The 24236-nt window shown below is 49.8% G+C and overlaps 1 protein-coding gene across 5 annotated transcripts in view; it reads left to right on the forward strand.

Moving 5' to 3' along the window:
- The window catches only part of RAI1 (retinoic acid induced 1), a 132555-nt gene that overhangs the window by 61245 nt on the left and 47074 nt on the right, over positions 1 to 24236 (forward strand). Inside the window, exon 3 of one of the 5 annotated variants that reach the window (XM_054042639.1) lies at positions 7565 to 7659. The exons of 3 other annotated variants lie outside the window; for them this stretch is intronic. The gene's annotated coding sequence lies outside the window, so the exon portion shown is untranslated. Of the gene's footprint in view, positions 1 to 7564; positions 7660 to 14431; positions 14480 to 24236 lie in introns of those variants that run through there. One more of the 5 variants, XM_054042642.1, reaches the window with a different exon arrangement.

A 24236-nucleotide genomic window follows, 5' to 3' on the forward strand; every position in this document is an offset into this window, starting at 1 on the left:
TCGTTGGATATGAGGCAGGCCCTGGCTTTCTACTGATAAAGAACCAGACCTTCCTGCAGACCCACCAGCTCTTCCTAGCGATAGTGGAAAGAATGAAAGGTCTCCCTAGCTCTGCACAAAGAATCTCATCATGGCTTACTTCTTGTATCCGGGCGTGTTACAAACTCGCTCCCAGCTAATCTAACAGCTGACTCCACAAGGTCTCAAGCCTCCTCCTCCGCCACTTCCCTAGCACAAGTCCCGATTCAAAACATCTGCAGAGCAGCAACCTGGTCTTCGGTTTGCCATTACACAGCAGGATAGAGACAAGGCCGGTTTCAGCTGCGCAGCCTTGCTGTCAGCCTGTCCTTGAACTCTGAACCCACCTCCTGGGCCACTGCTTGTGAGTCACCTCCATTGGATTGGACATGTGCAAGTCCTCAAAGACGAAAAACGGTTACTAGCCTTTCCGTAACTGTTGTTGTTCGAGATGTGTTGCACATGACATGTCCATTCCAAAACCCATCCTCCATCCCCTCTTTTCATAGGCCGTTGGCAAGAAGAAACTGAAAGGGAGCGGGGTTGGCAGGGCCCTTTATACTGGCGCTATGAGCGCGCACTATCAGAGGGTGCTGGAGCTGACACGATGGATGCCACTAGGGGGGAAAATCCTGGTGATTGTGCTTGGGGCACGCACATCTACACTGGAATGGACATGTGCGACACATCCCGAAGAACAGTTACGGAAAGGTGAGTAACCGTTTTTTTGCGATTGTTTAACCAAAGACTATGATCAGGTCACCCTTAAACCTTCTCTTTGGTAAACTATAGATTGAGCTCCTTAGGTCTATCACTATAAGGCAGGTTTTCTAATCCTCTAATCATTCTTGTGGCGCTTCTCTGAACCCTCTCCAATTTTTCAACTTCCTTCTTGAATGGTGGACATCAGACCTGGACACAGTATTCCAGCAGTGGTCGCCCCAGTGCTAAATACAGAGGTAAAATAACTAGTTCCTACTTGAGAGTACCAGTTTATGCATCCAAGGATCACACATAGCCTCTGTTTGTCAGAGGATGGAGATGGATGGCAGGAGAGAGATCACTGGGAGCCCATGTTCAGCCCCTCAGTTCCTAAAGGACCATTTCACTTCGGTAGAGGATTGTTCTCTCCTACCACAATGCTTGTTGTGTGGGAGACTGAAGCTGTGCGTAGCCTGGTTCTAAGGTAGAACAAGTACATTTGTATGTTACAAGGTCTGAACTGTGGGGAAATGTTAAAAAAAAAAATTCTGGGATATGAGCCATCCTGACTGATGGGGTTTGCACCCGTTAGAAAACATCTTCGGAGCTTCCCGGAGGCCTGTCTTGTCCTGTTCTTGGTGTCCCTCGTTTCTTGCTCCTGCAAAATATTCTGCAGTATAACACGTTCCAGGGAACACACTTTGGTAATGTGTAAGCATTGGTGAGTGAATACAAAGTTCTTCAGATAATCACATTGGCCTGAGTCTTCCCCTCACACACGTCTCCCACCTTGGCCAGTGCACCTCCGTCCTGACTTGTGACAGCCCTTGTTAATCTTACCCTGCACCCCCCACAAAGCACTGCCATTCTGTCTCAATCCTAATCTGCAGCATCCCTGAGCCGCCAGTCCTGAAAGCCACGCTGGGCTCTGCCAGTGCATCTCAATCTTGACCTTCAGCAACCCCCTACAATTCCTGTTTTCATGAGCGGAAGCTGCCAGTCATAGGAAATTGTGTGAAGATTCCCTGATGTGAATAAATAGGGACTAGGATAAGAACAGCCAACTCGTTATCGCTTGTGACCTGGCCCAGGCGTAGAACTCAGGGTGTTCAGATGGAAAAGGCCAGGGTGCCGACCCATTGCCCGGGCTCCCGGCCTCCTGGGGACTGTGTCTTTGAGTCATTCTGCCACGGGGCTGTAGAAATCTCAATGGGCAGTGCCATTCAGATGAGAGGAGAGCCTCTGACACACAACAAAGGGTCCACAACAGTGAGAACAGTGGGAGTCTGTAGCTGGGGAGATTGTGACAAGGGGAAAAGGGGCAACTTATGGTGCAGACGGTAGGAACGGGGAAGAAGGCGCGTTTAAGTGGTGGGAATGGGGGGGAAGACGGGGACTCTGGCTCAAGCTGTTCCTTTTTTTCCCCAAGTGCCTCCCACAGCCAGATAGCTTTGCCCCCCCTCCCTCCCCCTGTTTCATTTATTTTGTAAGTGGTCACCGCTGGCGCGCAGCCTGTAGACTGGAAATCTCCCCCGTCAATGTCACGCATATCAGCCCGTTCTTACGTGCCAGGATGCAACAGGAAGTGATGACTTGGTTTACTGGCCTTGGCTACCATTTTAGAGGAAAATATGGAGCGGTGGGTAATTATTTCTCTTTCTTAATTGAAATTTCAGCCTCAGTGACTTGCTAGAACGTGCGAGGGAAGAGGCACAGGCAAGCATGACATAAACGGAGGGCTGCGTAATGGTCCGAGAGGGAGAGGGAATTTATTGAATCCACAGGTGGGCAAACGATCTCATAACTCATGGGAGGGTACAGCCATTGCTGGGTTAGCCAGCCATTCCCTAATGAGGCTGCGGAAAAGGATTTCCTCCCCCAGCGGCACTGATGGTTTCCCGACATATCAGTCTTCTTCTTAGTATTATTAGTATTATTATTAATAACGTGCTGTCTTTTAATGTTTCAAAACAAAGGGGTGGGGGGGGTTGTTTTGTTTTTTGTGGGGTTTTTTTTTTTTGCTTTGAATAGAAGGCCAATTAAATAAAATTATCATCTGAAGACTGCCACGACACCCCTTGATGACAGCCAGCAATCAGGTGTAGCACAGCATGGCTGATAAGGGCCAATCAAGACATACAAATGAGGTGTTGACATTCAAACAGCAGGTACTGTACCATATAGCATGAGCCTTGTTTGCTATCTGTCGAGATGGTGCAGAGCCGGGCATGGGGGAGACGGGGCTGTGAAAGGCAGCAGAAGGGAGTACGGACAGCAGGCGGGCTCTCGGTTTCTACTGGGGAGCGTTTATGATTAACGACAGTAGTACTAGGAAAGCCGGGCCGAATTAGGCAGTCCTTAATCAAGTCAGTTGCTCACTGATGCCAGCGTGAGCTTGGGCCGATGGAAGGCTGCAGAACTTGGCCTTTGCACTTCTAGAGCCCAGTCCTTCCATGTGAGCGGAGCATGCTGGGCTCCTTTCAAGAGGCACTGAGGGCCAGACCCACAAAGGGACTTAGGAACCCAGCTCCCATCAGCCTAAATACCTTTGAGGATCTGGGCCTGAGTGCCTTGCAGGATCAGGCCCAGCTAGCACCACGCATCGGAGGATCTCAAAGAGTTAGACAAAGGTAAATTAGTAGTGTCTTCATGTTACAGATAGGTAAACTGAGGCATGGGGAGGTTAAGTTATTTGCATAATGTTATACCGTGCGCTGGCGCCGGAGTCATTGATAGACACCTGGCTCTCCAGACTCCAAGTCCTCTGCTTTAGCCAGTAGATTGGTTCTCAGCCTGGAGGTCTAGCCTTCCTGTGTGGCTGGCTGGGACGGGAATCCTGGCACTTTTCCCTTTGTCACATGGAAAAAGCAGAGAACCGCTGCTGTAGATTACGCTGCCTCCATCTGCACACTCGGAGCAGACTCATGCTTGGTTAAACACAGCTCCATCATGGTTTCCTTGACCACCGTGGACAGGGAGTTTTGGCCTGAGAACAGTGTTAGAACCATGGCAGATCGTTTGGCGTGTGGGTTGGCTAGACAGGTTCTCCAATAAAAAACAAGTTCCTGTCTGCAGTGGTCAGGGAAACCCTGGTAGAGCCCTGCTCGCAGCCGCTGTGTTTAAGCAGGACTGTAGTGAGCAGAGTGCCCATCCCAGAGTGGACAAGACCTTAAACTGCGTCTGGGAGGCAGGATCTCTCCACCTTTAGATGTTTGGCTGGAGTCCTTTGAACTGAGTTGGGTGGTCTCAGCTTAGCACCTAGTGTGGTCTCGCACTCCAGTTCCTAGCACATTTTTTGTCTGCGCCACGAAGCGGCTCCCTAAACATTGGCTCCATTATTCATGGAGGCCAAGACCCAACCCGTTTGCTAAGGGAGGAAGGCTGCTGCAGATCACCGTGACAGATTCTGGCAGGGTGCAACTTGACACAGTACCTCGCTGAGCTCACACCTTGCCAGGGCGAGTCCCTTCACCTCCGCCAGCACCACAGTTCACCAACATTTTTGAATTAAAAAAAAAAAGGTGGGGGCGGGACGAGGGGTGCTAGTGACGGGAGGGACGCCGAGAGAATGTTGCAATAATGAACCGATTGAACCAGTTCAGAGACGGTTTGGAGAGGAGAAATAAGCTACATTTTGAACGACCTCATCAGCATTTCCTGTCTCACGGTGGAGAAATTGCATGTGGTGAAAGGCTCTAAAAATAGGATCAACAAACTTTTAACCACATTTGCAGATGTGAAGGTAAAGTCAGACCAACCCCGTAGGCACTGAAGCTGAAAAATAATCCCAGAGCCCTTCAGAAGTTTCCCCTCTCTCCCTCCCCAGCACCACCAGCTTTAACCCTCTGCAGGATGTAAGGGAAAGCATCCTGGTGTGTCTAAATGGGGACCAGGTCAGGACATAGCCCAGAGTAGAACTCGGGGTTTGCCAGCGGTGAGAGGTCACCATGCTAACCCGCTGCTCGTGCACCCAGCCTCCCGGGGACCATGGCTCGGAGCGTTTCGGCCGTGATCACAATGTGAGTTGAAGGCTCTGGCAAGACACAGCTAATGTGGAAAAAGGAGCGCGTGGCCCCGAGCTGGAGTGGTTGTGATGGAGACTGAGTGGAGGGCAGCAACCCCTGGATTAGCAGCTGGAATGAGTCTCTCCATTGCTGCACCGATCTCTCCTCGCTGTCCCCATTAAGTGTGCTCAGGAAGACATTAAGATCAGAAGCACGTACGGTGAGACTCTGTCTAACAGCACTGCTGACTGACCCTGATTTGTAGCAGGGCTGAACGCTGAGGCTGTAACGTTACAGCTCTTCCTGTAGTAATAGTGAGCGAGAAGGAGTCACATGCACACCCCTGCTTGAGAAAGAGAAGGGGAAAGGGAGGGGGACCGGACAGGTCAGCTCTGGGAAGCAGGGGAAATGAATACCGGGTGTAAATGAAAATCCAATATCTCATTTGTGGTACATTTGCTTAGCAAGCCACAGTGGTGCAACTGCATAAAAATAAAAAGTTGAGGGAGCCCAGGAGTGAGTGTGCATTAATTCTCCAGCCATACCGAGGGGGACCTCACAAAGTGGGGGGGTGGGGTTTGTCCCCCTCCCGCCCCAGTGGCTGTGCCAGTAGTAGCCCAGGACAATGACCTGGGTATCTGCAGGGCTTGGGGATAAAACCTCTCTAGCTGGGAAGTGATCCTCTGTCTCTCTAGTGCAAGCTGTCGTCCCTGCCCCCCCCCACTTCCTTCCTCCCTCCCTCCCTCCCCAGCTTCCTTGCTGCAGGATCAAATCAGCTCCCTACGTTAGGTTAGTTTCCTTCTGTCTCTTATTCCAGTCCCTGTTTTGGATTCCATGCCAGGCTAGCCCTTTCTCGCCTCCTCTGAATGCTGCTTCACTTGTGGGGGCCAGTGGCTGTGGGGGTGCTGATAGCAGAGCCCTGGGGCCAGGGGCTTGTTTATTGCAGTGATGGGGAGAAGGAGTGTCAGGGAGATCCTCCATCAGAAGTGAAATTGTCATTGGCTCTGCTTGACCTACAGACTGTCTTTGGGATGCATGCCACAGCAGCTAGTGCTGTTTCTCAGGCGCTGATGGCAGGCAGCCAGCCAGCCGGCTTACCACACAGACCGACCCACTCACCTTCAGTCCAGACAAAGGGACAGCAGGCTCACCCTCCACCCTACCGTTACGGTGAGCCAGGGTCATCACTCATTACTACAGCCCACCCGTGTGAGCAGATACAGCGCCCTCTTTTCTCTGGTCACACGGACTCCTTCCCCCCGACCCATTCCCCCAAATTATCTGCTTCTCTGCAATTCGTGTCGTTGTCTAATGGTAAGAACGAGGGCCTAGGCCTCCGGACTCCTGGGTTCAAATCTCCGATTCCGCCATTGGCTCACAGTCCTGATCTTGGGAATGTCACATCACCTCGCCCTGCCTCACTTTCCCCATCTGTAACGCGAGGGATTTTATGAGCCTTAATTTGTTACCACTGGGTGGCAGATGCGGAGGAAAGCCAAGCACTAGTATTTTTAGAATCAAAGCAAATATTAAGATCCTTTCATGGTGTTTTTGTTCATGATGATTGCGTTTAGTACCAATTCAGTTTAAACCTTCCCTTTGCCGTGGTCGTGTTTGTCCTGCATTGGTTATGTTACAGTCCCTGCGTTGCTTTGGGGAAATGTACAGAGCAAAGTTGAGGCAAAACTAGCCCATTCCTGTGAAAGGGAGGGGGGGAAATCCAGCGTTGTTGTTGTTTGTGGAAGGGTGGTGAGAAATGTATTGCCCTTGAAAGGTGAGAGACTAGAGTACTGCATATGAACCATCTTCTGTTTATAATATCCACTTATCAGACACATGGACAGCACTTGCATGCCATTCCCATTAGCCTGTACAAAAGCAGGGCAGTGTTATTAATGGGAGTTACGCAGACACCCAAACAAAGAGAGCCAGGAAGAAGAAATCTTTAAACTTCCAAACTTGGAAGGGTGAATCTGACCATTGGAAAAAGGAGAGACCAGGAGAGAAAAACATTAAAGAAAAGAAAATTAGATTCCTCGGGTTACCTTAGTTACCCAGTTTCTAATGACTCCAGCTTCCAGGCACTCATCACCTTTTGTATATAAAGATTCTCCAGAGAGCTCTGGATCGCCCCATTAACAAGAGAGAGACCCTTGGTCGTGATTTCTGCCAAGGAATGGGAGGGGATCAAGGAGTTCTCTGTGGGAGAGGACTGCCTAGGAGGTTTTTAATAGTTGCTTTTTGTGAGATGGCTAGGGGGTAATCTATATCTTTCTCACAGTAATTGCCTCTCTTTACCTATCTTTCTCTCTGTAATTGCCTGCCTCCTTGTTGCTTGGGTTTGGAGTAGCTGTTGTCAGCCTTCACCTGAAACCTTGGATTATCAAGATGAAGAGGGGAAATTGTCCTTCGGAATTTTATTTAGCTTAAAAAATCCAAGCTGTGTAGTTATCCCAGAGCAGAAATTCAGGGGGCTGAGGTGGACCAACATTTATCCTAAAACTGCTAGACAAAAGAACTTCCGCTCTGCCTTGCTAGCTTCCTTATTCTCTAGTCCCGGTCGGTTTCCTTTTTAACAGAGTGTTGACGTGTTAGCTGGCCAAACAAGGAGTCAATATTTTGGCAAAAAGCATCACCTTTTTTGTTAGAATAATAATAAGGAGGGGGGTGAGGAAGGCAGACAAGCAAATCCGTTCTATCAGACACCGCATATTTTATGAAAGCACATTTCAGCTCTTCAGCTTTGGAAAGCTTTTCATACCCTTTAATTTTCTAATAAAAAGGAATTACATTTGCTGAAAAGCCAGTAACAAGATTCACTGTCATTGTCTTTTGTACAGACCATAATTCCTGCCTTGGGTGCCTGCCTGGAGGGGAAGAATCCAGTTTGTGTGGTCCTAGGTGAAATCTCTCCAGGAAACCTTCCGCGAAGCAGGTGGGGTGGCTGACCAGGGGGAGCTCACCTAAGGGATAAAAGCAAGTTGACTATGTGACGGGTTGGATCACAGAAACCCCCTTGGGAGCTGCCACCTGATGTGCAAAGACTACCCCTGCTTCTGCTTTCCCTGCCAGCTCAGGACTCCAGCACCCTGTCTTGCTGAGCCAGACACTCCCGTCTGGCTCCAGACACAGACCCAGGGTCTGAATCACCTGTCCCAAAGCTGCAAGTTTACCTGAAAACAGCTCGCAGTAGCGTGCTTGTCTTTAGCACTCAGATGCCCAACTCCCAATGGGGTCTAAACCCAGATAAATCCGTTTTGCCCTGCATAAAGCTTATGCAGGGCAAACTCATAAATTGTTCGCCCTCTATAACACTGATAGAGAGATATGCACAGTTGTTTGCTCCCCCAGGTATTAATACATACTCTGAGTAAATTACTGAATAAAAAGTGATTTTATTAAATACAGACAGTAGGATTTAAGTGGTTCAAAGTAGTAACAGACAGAACAAAGTAAGTCACCAAGCAAAATAAAATAAAATGCGCAAATCTATGCCTAATCAAACTAAATACAGATAATCTCACCCTCAGAGATGTTTCAGAAAGTTTTTCTCAGACTGGACACCTTCCAGGCCTGGGCACAATTCTTTCCCCTGGTACAGCTCTTGTTGCAGCTCAGGTGGTAGCTAGGGGATTCTTCATGATGGCTTCTCCCTTTTTCTGTTCTCTTCCCCCCTTTATATATCTTTTGCATAAGGCGGGAACTCTTTGTCTCTCTGGTTTTCCACCCCCCCTCACTGGAAAAGCACCAGGTTAAAGATGGATTCCAGTTCAGGTGACATGATCACATGTCCCTGCAAGACTTCATTACTCACTTGCCAGCACACACATATACAGGAAGACTCACAGGTAACTACAGCCATCTGCAGACAATAGGAGTCATCAAGATTCCAAACCATCATTAATGGTCCACACTTTACACAATTACAATAGGCCCTCAGAGTTACATTTTATATTTCTAGTTTTAGATACAAGAGTGGTACATTTATACAAATCAGATGATCATACTCAGTAGATTATAAGCTTTGTAATGATACCTTACAAGAGACCTTTTGCATGAGGCATATCCCAGTTACTTACATTCACTTATTACCGTATTTTCTCTAAAACTATCCCAGTTACATTATATTGACTTATTATCAAGTTTTTATAAAACCATATAGACTGCACAACGTCACAGACTAGTCAGTTTGAAACCTTGCAAGACCATCCCCTCAGAAGACAGTAATAGACCCCTGGGTAGAATAAGGTTGCTGTGGGCAGAAGCTAGGTTTAGGCAGCAGAAAAAGCTAAACTTCCTTCAATAAATGCTTTGAGCTGAATTCTGCTCTCAGTTACACCAGACTAACCACAAGGAAACCCACTGGAGTCAATAGTGTTTCTGTGGATTTACACCTCCATCACAGAGATGGCCCTTGGTCTTGGCGCCCTAGGAAGTTACAAGGTATCTTTATCCTCTCCTCACTAGCAAGTATGCTGTCTTGGGGTTTTCCCTTGTGCAGTCTCAAGCGAGATGGAACGGATACCAGAGAATGTTAAGGGGTGACTTGATTACCGTCTGTAAGTACCTACATGGGAACAAATATTTGATAATGGACTCTTCAATCTGGCAGAGAAAGGTATAGCGTGAGCCAATGGCTGGGAGTTGAAAATTGGACAAATTCAGACTGGAAATAAGGTGTAAATTATTACCACTGAGAGTAATTAACCGTTGGAACAATTTACCAAGGATCGTGGTGGATTCTCCATCGCTGACAATGTTTAAATCCAGATGGGATGTTTTTGTAAAAGCTAAGGAATTGCACTAGGAATTATTTTGAGGGCGCTCTCTGGCCTGGGTTACGCAGGAGGTTCAGACTAGATGATCACAGTGATCCCTTCTGGCCTTGGAATCTCCGAGTCTCTTCTGTTGCCATGCCCACCACTGTACCCAGCAACCCAGAATCCAAGACCCCCATCTTCTCTGTTATCCTTGTTACCAAAACAGCTCACTTGAAAAGCAGCGGCTGGTTCTCGGTGACATTCCTGCTCTTTAAACGAGGGTCTATTTATTATTATTTGTTTATTTATTTATTTATTTGTATTGCAGTAGTGCCTAGATGCCCCGCTCCTGAACCAGGGCCTGACAATGCGAGGCAATGTACAGACATAGAACAAAAACACAGCCCTTGTCCCAAAGAGCTTTGCCATTCTCTTTAGCCCTTTTCACCCCACATCTTAGAGCGTTTTGCTGATCTCTGTGGATTAGGTCCCTTAGTCCCCTGATCAATAAGTATTCTGTGGGCTGGGGAAACTGAGGCACGAAGCGGTCAAAGTGTCTTTCCCCACATCCAGTTGGTAGCGGAGTCTCGAATAGAACCCAGGCGTCCTGATCCCCAGCTCTGGCCGTTGGGATCACTTTCCTGCCCAGTTTTACACATAGGTTGTTTTTGGAACAAGATGATCATTCATTTTCTTTGTTGCCAAACAGCAAATAAATGGTTGCATGAGGATTATACTTCTCTAGCCCTGTCATCCTTCATGTTTATATAGTAACTACTAGAACACGTTGGCTCATTATATATTTTTAAGTGACTTTGTTCCTTTTATTCCTATCTGGTGTCTCTTGACACAGGCTAATGTTGATAGCGTCTTTGCATGTGTGATATTACATTTCCATGTACATACAGGCAAATCTGTATCACACAAAATATATATAAAATACTTTAAGGAGCAGGGTTAGCGCTGTGACCTTTATTATCTGGATGGAGACTTCTGGGCACCTCCAGTATTTTCCAGATTCACAGAAACATCTGTTCGTTCATCCTCTCCGAGGTGACAACCCTCCCAGTGCGCTGATTGTTTCAGATAAAGAGGAAGCCAGTCCAAGCAGCCTGCTCTGATAGCATTCACAGCGTGGCCTGAACCGTGCAGCCGAGCTACAGGACCCGCTCAGGACTCTTCAGGAAGGCGATGGATGACGCACCCATCAGACGATTTTTGAGAAAGATGAAGGGAACAAAGACGGGAAGGGTTTTAAAAATACTATCTGCCTGGTGACTGGATTGGGAGATTCATCTCTGAGAGCAGTGCTGGACTCAGGTTTGGTGGAGCAAGGAATTCTGACCTTTCCCCCTCAGGGATGAACGTTTTCGACCACCAGGCCAGGCTCTACAAATGCCCACTTGGGCAACGAAAACTAACCTTTGCTGTGTTCATGTGCTTGGCTAAAAAAAACCAGCTCCTGGCATACAGGCGCCTCGATCAGAGGGCACTTCGCACTGTGTTTAGGCCTAAGGATGTTGGTCAGTGGCATCCCAGTTAAGAGTTTCTTCTGTCCGAGCGAAGTGGGAAAGTAGGTGAATCAGCCAGTTTATAACTGCCTGAAGTAAGATGTCTGAGGGGCAGTGAATGTCGTGTCACCAGGTCTGTCTAGAGTAGGAAAGGAGGTTGTTTTTAAAGACACGTTAGCAAACCCGTGTGTAGACAGGGCAGGTCGTGTAAGTACGCATTAGAAGTCATGGGTGACCTAGGCGCCCCTCCAGGTCGCCCAGCAGCAACTAACACATGTTCAAACACAACTTGTCCTGTCTACTCTAGCATTTAAAATATGTTAGTTTTAAGGTGTGAGCTAACATTTTAAAAAAAGATCTCCTGTGTTTTCCTAGTCTACATATGGCCACTCTGTGTTCATCCTCTTAACTTTTATCATGGGTCCGTGGAAACTTGGGATTTCTCACTGGGGCCTGATTCTTATTTACATTAAGGTGTTATTAGTAGAAATGCGGAGGAGGCCCGTTGTTTCTAGGAGACATTCATCCAGCTCACAAAACCATCCCAAAGTTTGGCCCAGTACCTAGTCTGCTCCAGGCTTCCCAAAATCTAGAAGTGTGTGTGTGTGTGTGTGTGTGTGTGTGTGTGTTGGGGTGGGTGCTAAGATCCATTAACAGAGCTGTGTAGGAGAAACCTGATTGCCATCTGCTTGTGCTCACTTTCAAGAGGTCTGCAGTTCCCTGAGTTTTAAAAGAAGAGCAAGATTATATTAGAAGAACGGGGAGCACACCGCTGAAGCACTGGGCCCATCCTCGGCGCTCTTTCCTTTCCAAGGGAGACTAGATGATATTGTCCCATCTGGGATCAGAAACGGCAGCAGGCGTTTAGACCTGTGAATGCTCTTCCCATTAGGTTTTGCTGAGATCCATTGGAGCCAATGGGAGTCCATCCATTCACTTGAGTGGGCGCTGGATGAGGCCATAAGGGGTACCCTATCTTGAGGCCTGTAGAAGAGTAAGGCCTGGGGATAAATGAAGATTGCCGTGGATTTCCCCCTGCACAGAGCAAGGCACCGTGTCTGTAGCCTGTGGGCAATGGGAAACTTTAAACTAGAGCCGCCAGATCGTGAACATTCATTCAAATCCTGAAAAAAACTAGTCTCACCATGTTTGTTTCCCCCACTATCAGCTCAATCCTGCAAGGTGCCGAGCGCTCGGGCCCGGATCCAGCAAAGCGCTTAAGCTCACGTTTAACTCCGAGGGAGTGGTCCCCCTGAGTTCAGTGCCACTGCTTGTGCTTAAATTTCAGCACACACATGTCAGTACTGCCAGCCTCAAGCATGCAGAAATTCTGAGCCAGGCTTCCAAAATCATGAATTTGCCTTAAAAATTGGAAGCTTTAAAAAAAAAAAAGACTTCGGGGTCCTTTTATTTGCCTTCTGGTTTTTGAGCCTTTGGGGTTCACATTTTCCAGCTAACTCCACAACCATGAGAGCTAGAAACTTACCTTTTATTTGTTTTTTGTATGTTCGATGGTTTTAAACGAAAGCCGAGATTCTGCCTTGTCCACTGCGCTCCTGGAGCTGGGGCTATGAGAGAACCATCAAGTATCACAAGACTTGTGATAAAATCACCAGAGCTGGCAGCAGTGATAATTGCTTTGCTGGTTTGGGGCCAAATCGCTCAGCACCACACAGGATCAGGGACCTGTTTGTGAGCACTGATGCAGACTGATTAGTTTGGGAAATGGTTGTGCTTCCTGGGTGAAATTCACCCCAGCACAGAGGCCCTGCCTATTGTGAGGGCTTCCGAAGGACTTCAGTCGTGCCTGGTCTCTCTGCAGGCCCTCTGCACGGGAATGAGTTTCATCTCGTATGAATGCCCCATTCACATGAGTGAAGAAGAGGAGTCATTCCTCACTGTTCGCCATTTGTTATTCTCCTGTTCTAAAAGTGTCGGTTGCCCTATCGGGGAGCAGAAACCATGCAGCGTGATCAAAGTGACCAATCGCATGCCATGAATAACAACTAGCAAACAGTTTGCAAACCATCCCATGGGCGGAAAATTGTTCATCCAAACCATTTGGAAAATACAAACAATGAATGCATTTGTGGCAATCAGGATCCCGCCACAAACAGGAAAACAGGGCTAAATTGTCAGAGAATTTAGTCCCAGTACCTTAAACCCTTAAGCCCTTTTTTAGCATAAGCTTGTTTTTCTGAAAATGAGTATTTTTCTGGTCCCTCCCCGCCTTGGGGATGGAGGGAAGAGATCTAATGGTCAGCTCCTGCTTTCCTTCAAAGTTTTTCATCTGAACCTCAAGCTTGCTTGCTTTCCTGGGTAGGGAAATAAGAACCCAACAGAAATACATATCTTTTCTATTTTCCCCCCTTTCTCATTTTCATTCTTACTTCCCAGATGGTTTCCAGGGGTTTAGCATTTTCAAAGCTTTCCGTAAATGCGTCTGACAATAGGAAGTGTTGCCTCTTAGCCTGCGGCCAGCACAGTTTTAAATGAGGTCCCAGGTAGTCATGGTTACCTCTCCTCTTCAGTAAGAGATGACTTTTATTTCCTGCCTTTTGTGTTTGCACATCTCAGATATACGTTCTCCCAAACCATAATTGGTATTCGCAGATATATGGCTGCAGACAGATCAACAAATAAAGGGGAACGGGAGAGATGGAGAGATGTCAGGGTGCCAGGTTTCTCCAAGCATTGGGGAGTCTCCTAGATTGAAATCGTTTTCCTTCTCTCAAATGGGGAAACAGCTCTCTCCCTCCAACCGTAGGTCTAATCCTGATCTCACTCACACCAGAGTAAATCAGGAGTAACTCCCCTAGCGTCAACAGAGTGATTCTGCTGTCAAACCAGTGCGAGTAAGATTGGAACCAGGTTCCTTGTCTTCCCCTCTCTTTTTCTCACTCCTTCTTGCTATAATAATTAGCAGCCTGACAGGAAAGATCCTAGATCAGCTATTAAAACTGAGCTTTCCCCTTGGAATATACATTGACATGCACACCCCGAGACAGCAGGCACTCAGCTAGCAGCGTGATTAGAGCGGTGCCAGAACCTGAACAGAACAGAATAGAAAGCAAGGATCTCCGCACAGGCACCCGTGAATACATGGGAGGTGATGGAATGAGCAAATAGCTGTTGGTGGGTTTTTTTTTTTCCGAGAGAGAAGTTGTGTTGTTCTTGCTGTTGCTTTGCGCTCCTGTTTCTATTCTGAGGCTAGTGCCTTTTATTGGTTATTAGAGGAAACTGATAGCCCAGGCGTTTGAGAGTCACAGAACTCGCCTGTTCGCGCGCTCTCAGACGCAGACTGCACTGCACTCTCAAAGGCTGTGGACCTGGATTCTGCTTTCAGCCCGCTAGGTGAGCAAGGATGGTGCTAGGAATCCTACGCAGCGAGGTTCCGCTTCCCACACTGGGGGAGCGCGGGGGGGGGCTCAGCCCTGTCTAATTGCCTCCCCCAGCGGCAGTCCTAGATGGCCACGTCAGCTGTGTAAGTACAGAGCCACAATTTAACTCGGCTTAAACGCTAGAGATCAACCTTCTTTGCGAGGCTTCTTGAGAAGCGAGAGAGTGGCTTGTGACTTCGGGGTGGTGGAGGGGAGGCGGGGAGAGAACGGGGGGCGGGAGATGATGTTTCTAATGAGGATCAGCGACGGGAGGAGGTGCTGTAACTTTGGAGCAGATAATGGTATTCATGTGAGTGTTCGCTATGATTTATATGCAGCCTTTGCATCTCCCCGATTTGCACAGTGCATGCTGTGTGTGATTGGAGATACGGTAGCTCAAACAGAAAATACTGGACAGTACGATGAGCAGCCTGCAGCAATCAACCAATCCCAGGTACCCTTTGAGTTGAATTTGAGGGTCTGGGTTCATTTGCTTTCCCCACAGCCGGTGCATATACCTATCTCTAAATACGTTTCTCACCAGGACCAGGGAAATTACACCAGGTGGCTTTGTCCCTTTGGAAAAAAGGGCTGCAAAATTTGTACTTACAGTGTGCACACTCTGGTGGGCGAGTGTGTGTGTGTGTGTGCGTGCGTGCGCATGACTGCTCAGGCAATGATTGATGAAAGATCATAGCCTCATTCTGCAGGATCATTGCATAGAATATGGGCAAAGCTTCTGCCCCCCAGGGGACGACTCTGCATGTGTGTGCGGGTGTTTTAGAGCAGAGCGGATTGTACAAAGGCAGATTCTTGTGCACCTCTTTTTACAAAAACAAAAGCAGAAAGGCTTGAGGATTCCTCCAGCTTCCTTGGAAAACTTAATTTGCTACAAAATAATATAGATGCCTTTAAAGCAAGCCGAGTTTCTCCGCAGTCGCTGGTGCTTTTCTGACAGTATGACAACTGGCTCAGAACAATTATTGCAGTGTAACAGTAGCAGCAGACATATTGGCTTTTCTCAGCCAGCACAAAATAATTTGCAAAACTAAGCAGACGTACTAAAGAAGCTAGCACTTGCCGGCTTAGATATACTAGCTGTAGTGCCTCGGATTTGCAGATCACCATATTTGCCAGTTGCCGCAGATCAGTGAATTGCACATTGGTTGCACCTGGTTTTCTATTTACATTCTTTTGCGAGGGCTGGGCACAGTTGCATACTCAGTGGAAAGTGACTAGAATTGCCAGCATATTAACATCAGAACATAAAAATGGCCATGCTGGGTCAGACCAATGGTCCAGCTAGTCCAGTATCCTGTCTCTGACAGTGGCCAATGCCAGATGGGAATGAACAGAACAGGGCAATTGTCAAGTGATACATCCCTGTCCAGTCCCAGCTTCCGGCCGTCAGACTCTTCCTAGCCTGGTTCCAGCTCTCCAGGTGTGCAGGCACTAGGAGCTGACGAGGGAAAGTTGATTTCTTTTTTTTAAATAAGAAAAATGCATCCTGGTCCTAAAGAATGTACTTACAAGTGTGAAGCACTAAGGAGAAAGAGAGCAAGTCAGATCCCCCATTGGAGTAAATCAGGATAGCCCCATTTACTCCAATAGAGCTACACCAATCTACACCAGCTGAGGATCTGGCCCCCAGGATTTTGATTTTATTGAGCAACCAAGAGAAATTAAAAGTAAACTAGAGGCCAGATCCTGAAGCCCTTAGTCAGGCAAACCTGCCATATGATTGAACCCTGGAGTCCTTGCTCAGAGCTTACTCATTTTTACGCCGAACCTGATTTGCCTCTTACGTCACTTGTGCACCCATGAACTGTCATTGCCTTAATGGAATTACTTCTCATTTACACCAGTATAAGTGGAGAATCAGGCCCTCAGTCCTTACTCAGGCAAAATGCTTCCTGAAGTCCCTGGTTAAAACCAGGGCTGGCTCCAGGCACCAGCAAACCAAGCATGTGCTTGGGGCGGCACATTTTCAGGGGCAGCATTCCGGCCATCCTTTTTTTTTCGCTTGGGGCAGCAAATGCCTAGAGCCGGCCCTGGCAGCAGCACGTCCTGCGATTCGCGTCGGGGAGCAGCGCCCGCACCTTATGGCCGGGCGGGCTCCGAGGGGGACACTTGGGCTGGGGGCCGCCCCGCGGGGCGCACGGATCCACCGCAGCTGGGGCTGGGCAAAGTGGCCCGAGCCACTCAGGGACTGCGGTAGGACGACCAGCAGCAGCAGCGGGGCCACAGAGGGGACCGGTGCCCGGGGCACTGCCATGTGGGGCCCGCATCCCGCTCTCCGGGGCTCCACTCCCTCTAGGGCTGCCCTGCCTTAGTTCCTCAGCCCTCTGCCGGGTGGTGCCCCCAGCTCTGCCCTCCTGGGTCCCGACCGGTCCTGGAGGCAGGGCCCCCAGCTGGAGGGACCCTGGGCTGAGGTGCGGCCCGGGAGCCCCGCTGCTTACCCCAACCCTGCCAGCGCCGGACCGGCTGGAGGCAATGGGGGAGCAGGCGGAGTCAGCACTGGTGGGGGGGAGCGCAGGTGGTGTGGGTGGGATGGGAGGAGAGCCCAGGGTTGGGGCAGCAGGGGGTGTGGGTGGGGGGGAGAGCCCAGGGGGGAGAGCCCAGCACTGGGGCGGCAGGAGGGTGCGGGGGGGAGCCCAGGGCTGGGGTGGGGGACAGCCAAAACATTTTTTGTTTGGGGCGGCAAAAAACCTAGAGCCAGCCCTGGTTAAAACTCTGCTGAAGTCAGGTTACTCCTGATTTAAAGCAGGGTAACTGGGAGCAGTATTTGGCCCAAGACATGTCAAACGTAAAGGACACACTTCTGACATCCATACTCACGTTGGAGTAGTACCTTACTCACAAGAAGTCCTGTTCCTACTCATTGGGGCACTTATGGGGAAGATGCTGCTTAGCCGGAACAAGGAGGATAGAATCAGGCCCTGAGATTTCATTTACATTTGAAATGCTGCATGCATGCATGAAAGAAAGAAAAAAGGCACTTGTCCGACCCAAATCGCCCAGTGGCCCTTTTGAAAGGACCAGTTGGTAAGCGGGCAGCTGAAGTGAGAAGTTACACGGCATCTTTGCTGTAAGCGCTGAGATTAGGCCACATTTGAGTCAGTCCAAGGTTTTTTATGCCTTCCATTGGTGAGAAAGGCCGGACGCAATCTGGTTTGGGTAACGTTAACAATCTGCGATCTGTATTCAAACTGTACAGCTGCTGCAACAGCTACTGATGGAGACTTCACTATATTAGCAGCATTAATTAAGTTACAAAAATTATGCATGTTATCAGTTATGAGACGACCTTTCATAAACTCGGTTATTAAGGCAATAAAGCATGACCTGCTGGTCCTAACCAGTTTAATGGCTGGCTAAGAGTGGGGTTTTTCACATAATACTTTTAGCAGGTCATTAGCTGAGCAATAGGACAACATGGAGAACCTAAGTGATGCGCTAGAACCGCAGCTGAGAAAAATTCACAGTGTGTTCATTTGGGCATGTGGGGGAGGGTGGATAATAACCTGCCCTTCTGGAGCTGTTTGTCAGGATAAACCAGGCAGAAGGAGAGAAATGGACTGGAGGGTCTTGGTCACGGGTTTGGAATTTGAACGTTTTGGGGGGTTTCTTCATCCTCAGATTATTTGGGTTTGGTTCTGTCTCAAACGCCAGCCCGGGAAAGCAGCAGGCTGGTCGAGCAGCTAAACTGCCCCCTTGTTTTAGCTGCCGTGCGTGACTTGCTTTGGTTTCGGTCCTGTTGTTGTTTTTGTCAGCCACACTGCCAGCCCGCAGGCGCCTCGGAGAAGCAGAGGTGAGAGCAACGCAGGCTGACAGACGTTCCCTTTGGGGGCCGAGCCGTTGCTCCAGACCTGGCCGTTAAAAAACAAAACGAGTAGGAATGAATAAAAACCGTGTGTGTGTGTGTGTGTGTGTGTGAGTTAAGACTGCTGTTGTGCAGTGTGTTAAAGGAAGCGTAGAAAGTACCCTAGAGGGTCATGGAAGATAAAGTCAAAGGTATGAACTCGGGCTTAGGAACCTCGTTGTAGTCTTGTCGCAGGAGTGGGGTTATCAGTGATTTACATGTGAAATTCCTGGATGGGTGGGACATCTGGCAAAGGTCTTGGAGCTGCAGGCTGAGGTAAACAGGGGGTTGGTGCTTAGAGCCTGAGGGCGTTCCTTATTCACTGAGTCTCCCGGGACGGCTCGCTTGAGTCAGGACCATTCCTGCGTGCCCACGTTTGCGGGCGCTGGCCCGTTGCGAATACGCGACAGTGCCAGCCCCAGACAATTACAGGGGAAGCTCCTGCTCCCGTTGATGCCAGCAGCAGCAGGATCAGTCCCCCAGACAAGCTGAGAGGGAAGAAAATAAATTCCCAGGCAGGGGAGTTATTGGCTGTGTAGAGCCAGGGAACAGATAGTTGAGAGGGAGGGTGATGCTGGATTTCCCCTACAAATAAATCACGGAGGGTTATTAATGCAAGCGCAAGCAGAAAACGAGCACGAGCCGGGGCTGTGTATGTGATGGGAGCTTTCCAAATCGGCAGGTAAACAGCAGGAAACCAAAGCAGCGAGTTTGGTGTGTGAGAGAGAGAAAGGAGTGGGCCGAGGAGTGACAGATTCCCTGGCTGCTTGCCGGGAGCATCCTGGATTCTGACACAATCCACCCACAGAGGCAGACGCTGGTTTTAGCGCAGCCTTGCTACCTGATTCCAGGAGCCTCCCGGGTGTCAGCCTGCTGCATAGTTTACAGCAGCTGACACGGGAGGGGCGGAGAGGGATGCTGCTGTGGAAAGGGGTGGCACAGAGCAGACGGCAGAGGCTTGCTTCAGAATGAGCAGCTTAAGATGGCTTGATGAATATGCCAGTCCACGCTGCTTCGGGCACTGCCAGAGGGAAAAGGGGAGGAGGGGCTCATAGCTGGTGAGGTGAGGCAGGGGCAGGGGGAATTGGCAACCCGTAGAAAGATGCATGGCTTGCCCTGAGATTACAGAATGGGAAGGGGCCGGGGGTGAGCTGGGACCTGCCTCCAGGGCTTGGAATCGGGAAGAAGAGGTGTGAGGTGGCTGTTTTAGCTGGTGTGGAGGGACCGTGTCTTCCTCTGCGTTTGCACCGTGTGGGATATTATGTGGGATAATGGGCCCGAGTCGTCCCTTGGGGAGCTACAGCACAGTCAGGAGCTGCACTGGGAAAAGATTTGGCCGGGCACGTTCTGTCATCCCTGAGATCTAGCTCACTCCTTATGCAAGTCCTAGCCGGGGAGGGCGAAATGAGATTGCATTAGGGGCCAGCCATGTAAACGCTCCTCATTTCCAGCCCAGCTCTCCTGCTCCTGACTTTCAAGGAGCCTCCTGGTTGTCCTCCTGCTGCTTTGGTCTTGAGGCTGCTGCTGGGCCGGTGGAGCCACCCGACTCTGTCCTCGTCGCCCATGTGGGCTCCGTGTGAGGAGCTAGAACCCAATGCAAATTAGCGGCGAGTCTGCCAACGCACTTCACAGCTTCAGGTGAGATCGCCCTGTCTGGCCCTCCCTCGCAGCCACGGGAGGAGGGATCAGAGGGGGTGCCACGTCCCACAAGAATCCCGGGGGGAGACCCGGAGCAGCTCCACGAAGCGGCAGGCTGGCCCCTAGCTGTGCTAACCCGCGCGGCCCAGCGCCGGGGACAGACTCCGGCATTGACGGCCCGACTCACTTTAGCAATGGGAAGGTTCCTTCAGCAGGTGGCACTCTGCCTTCGTGCCCCTCCCACCCAGACAGTGTTCTGCCCCCTCCCCGCCGCCAGTCCAGCCTTAGATCCCAGCACTTACTGCGAGGACTTGTTCTAAACGGGCCCCCCCATAAGCGTGTGACAATGCCCTGTCTTGGATGGCAGCACCCTGCTCCATTGATTTCCAGGGAAGCCTGCCAGGGTAGGGGGGTCACAACCACGCTGACATTCCTGGAAAACGTGCTCCCCCACCATCCCTCCAGGTTTGTTCCCGAGACATGTAAAGAGACATGGCAGTTCTGAGTCTCCCGCTTTTGTCGGGGGAAATCTGTTTGAGGTGCCTCCATGGAGAGCGGGCGCAGGGCTGAGCATCTGTGTTCTAATCCTGGCTCTGCTACTCACTCCCTCTAGGAACTGGAGCATGTTGCTGCCCAGCTCTGCCTCAGTTTCCCCATCAGTAAACAGGGGGATACCTGTCTGGAGAGGGTTGGGAGCGCTAATTAGATAAAGTCTGTAGAGCACTTTGAAAATGCCCCTTCCCCTGTCTATGGAGGGGTGCTAAGGGATACTCACCTAAGGAGTCTGAACGGGAGAGTAATTCCCCTTCTGTGGCCCGTTCCCCCTGAGATGTTCAGAGCTGCCAGCTCTAACTATAGTGTAAGACCGCTGCTTTGCAATAGAGGCCCTTTCTTCCCACGGTCTCGAGTCTCACCAGCACCCCTGGGAGGCAGGCAAGCGTTATTCTCATTCTGCAGGATGGTAAACTGAGGCCCAGAGTCTACTGTCTTGCCCCCCTTCACACAGCAAGTCAGTGGACTAGCACCTCGGAGTCCCAGCTCCCTGCTTTAACCACTAGACCATGCTCCTTCCATACGCTGTAACCACATTTACTGAACAATCTGGACTTTTTCCAGCCCTCACTGAGCCAAACCCTGAGGTCCTTCCTCAGTCCCCGGTCAGGCACAGCCCCCGTTGAAGTGGAGAAGATTTTGATTCCCTGAGTAAGGGCCAACAGGATCTGGGCTCTTGTTTCCTCATCAGATAAATACGTTGCCCTTCCGTCCAGTACCCTAACTTGCCTATTTATCCCCCAAGCTCAGTGGGGGCAGAGAGCAGGGATATGCCTCCGTTTAGCCAGAGCTTTGCTCCCCTAGCCAGTGCCCCCCGTCACCCCCCGGCAACCCCTTTCCCCATCCCTATGAGGCATTTCCAAACACTGACCCTCTCGATAAACAAAGGAGAGGGGGAGGAAGGGTGGCTGGCATGTTAATGCACTCCCCCCCTCTTCATCCCTCTGGGAAAGGCCTTTGCAGATATAAGCAAACCTTGATTAAAAGCTGCCTGACAGCCAACGGCAGCAGCAAGCAGCAGGCAAGGAAGCTCTTCAAGTCTAAAGGGAGCTGCTGCTGCCGCGGCTGCCTCCATTCTCAGATGTCCCTGATCCTTTAATCAATCACAGCCGAGGAAGAGAAGAGCAAACACGCATGCTGAGGCAGAGGTATGTACGTGCATTCATTCCAGCCACCCTGCGAGCGCCAGGGCTAATGCATGGATTTGGATGGATAGGGAGAGGTTCCCATGGAAGGAGCAAGCATTTTATTTCTCGGGGGGGAGGGGGCAGGGAGGCGGCGTATCAATCTCCTTCTCCCTGTTCGGGAGAAGCCTCCCCTACCTGCTGTTTCCCAGTTACAACCCCAGCGCTGATGCTTGCTCTACACCCACGGTAAGGCAGACGCTATAACTGATGGGTTTTTTTATTTTTTTTTTAACACATGAGGATAAGATGTTACATGTCTCTAGCACCTCCCTTCAGTGAGTCTCCGTGTGCTTTAGAGACATGAAACCCGCCCAGGAGGGACGTATTATCTTTTCCATTTTACCGGTGGGGAAACTGAGGCACGGAGCGAGGGAGTGATGGGAACTAACGTGCCGGAGTTCCTGACTCCCACCCCTGTGCTCACATCACACCTCCCAAATAGAAACGGCTGGACGTTGTTTTTTGGGAAGCGTGTTCTCTGGGATTCCCTACACTTTCTCTTTTATTCTCTAACTGCTCAGGCACCCCTGTATTTTGGGCTAACTTATCTTTATGGCCGAAGAGAGCAGGATGGTTTAATAGGGGAAAGGAAGCTGCCTTCCTCTAGGGGTGACCAGAATTAAATCTGGACTGGAACCTCATCTTTAGCACTTACATGGGCTCTACATTTTCAGTGTGCGCAGAGCTCTTAAATACCCACCAATCCTGTTAGGGAGCCAAGTATCATTACCTTCCTGTTACAGCTGGGTAAACTGAGGCAGGCTGAGTAAGCGACTTGCCCAAGACCACAGACAGGGTGCGCAGCAGAGGCGGGATGAAAACTGAGCAGTTCCTGACTGGTAGTTTTTCTTTTGCTTAGACCATTACTCCACTGCCTCTACACTGCTGGGTTGCTTCAGCAATTGCAAATCTTTTAATGCTAGGGACAGCCGCTTGTTGGGGCTGGGCTAAGAAGCCACTCGGGCTCCTCTCTTGATTCAGGATGTCACCTGGAATCTCTTGGTAGCCCCGTCGCCTACAACAATACAGCACAGAGCTGTTTATCTGTTAAAACAAGCAGCGTGGGCAAGACTCCCATCGCCATCAGCAGGGCAAGATTTCACCCTCAAGTTATTCACTTTGTCCCGACTGCACATTCCTAACCTTATAATTGCACGTAGAGAGAAAAGTACCTCGTGCTTCTGGAACTAATTGCTCATGGACGTACCTCCTGGATCTGCCAGCCTTTTCCATCTTAAGGTTACATGGAGATGGGGAAGGAGGGAAGGAAAATGTGTGTAATTTCAATGAAATAGGTCAAAATCCTTCAGCCGTAACTCAGCCCGTGCCCAGGTAAAACCCCTATTGAAGTTGGTGGGAGTTTTCCTGGAGTAAGGGCAGCAGGAGTAGGCCTATAGCCTTTATGTAGTTTATTTTTGTTGTTGCTTATTTTTTGTACCTTTCTATTAATATATTTTGACAGTGCCCTGGGACTCAGTGCACCTATATTTGTATTATAGGGTGTCTAGGGCAGAGACACTGAGCTCTGTAACTTAGCATCACCAAATCTCCTGAATCAGAAAGGCTAATGAGGCACCCTCTGCAGACAGTGGTACCCTCAGGGACTAGAGAGAGCTATAGATAGATACCTAAATACATACAGTTTACCGGAGCGCCATATGCTTAGGATCCGATGTGGGGTCAAGTTTTCAAGCCCGAGAGAGGGGGCGTGTGTTTGGTAACAGGCTGAACGCTCTCAACCTCTGCAGCAGTTTTACCTGCGTCTGGCATGATCTGATCCGTCACCGGCCCACTGCACTGTTCCCTTTGTAATAGCCGCCTGACAGCTGTACGTAGGCAGTGCCTGCAAAAAAGGGCTGGAGGCTAGAAAAGAGGAAAGCTCGCTCTGTTTCTGGCTTGCAGAGCAGAGTGGAAGGCACCCAGGGGCATCGCTCAGTCCTTTCCGTTTGTTCCTAAAGCTCAGGCACCGGCATTGCTGTGTAATAGCTGTGAGCTGGAAAAGACATGCTGAGTATTGACATGCAAAGGAGCAGAGCAAGCGGTTCCCTTTGCTTCTGCATTCCTAGCCAGCAATCACACGTGTGACATGAATGCACATACAGTCCCATGGGTTACCGTCGGTAAGAGCAAATCCTCTCCTCCTGCACCTTGACTGGCTAGATGCAAAGGGCCCAGTGCGGTTGGGATGATGGATTTTCCACCCACACACTTCATGGAGTGGCAGCGGAACTGCTCCCCGGCCCCTTCTTTAGGCCTAAGGCAACAGTAGCGTCTACAGAGAGCAGTGGCTTACAGCAGTGATCCATTGACCCCTTGGGGGTTATGCCCCTAAAGACCTCCACACCTGTGTTTCTACGTGGAAAGCTTTAGGCACAGAAGTCCTCATGGAGAGAAGGACTCACAAAATAGTTCAGACTGGCTGGCCACCCTGATTTCAGCCATCCAAGAGGAACTGGCTGGCTAGCCCAATGCTCTTCTTGGGGCTGGTTTGCTCCTCTTGGGCTAGAGACATCAACTATAGTTAGTTTGTCTCCCCAGCATGAGACCACGGAAGATACACTTGACTCCTCTTCCCACTGGGGAGAGAGTCAGCCAATTAGTCCCCATCATGGGAACTGCAGG

The sequence above is a fragment of the Malaclemys terrapin genome, chromosome 10, assembly GCF_027887155.1.
Source record: "Malaclemys terrapin pileata isolate rMalTer1 chromosome 10, rMalTer1.hap1, whole genome shotgun sequence".
Classification (NCBI taxonomy): domain Eukaryota; kingdom Metazoa; phylum Chordata; order Testudines; family Emydidae; genus Malaclemys; species Malaclemys terrapin.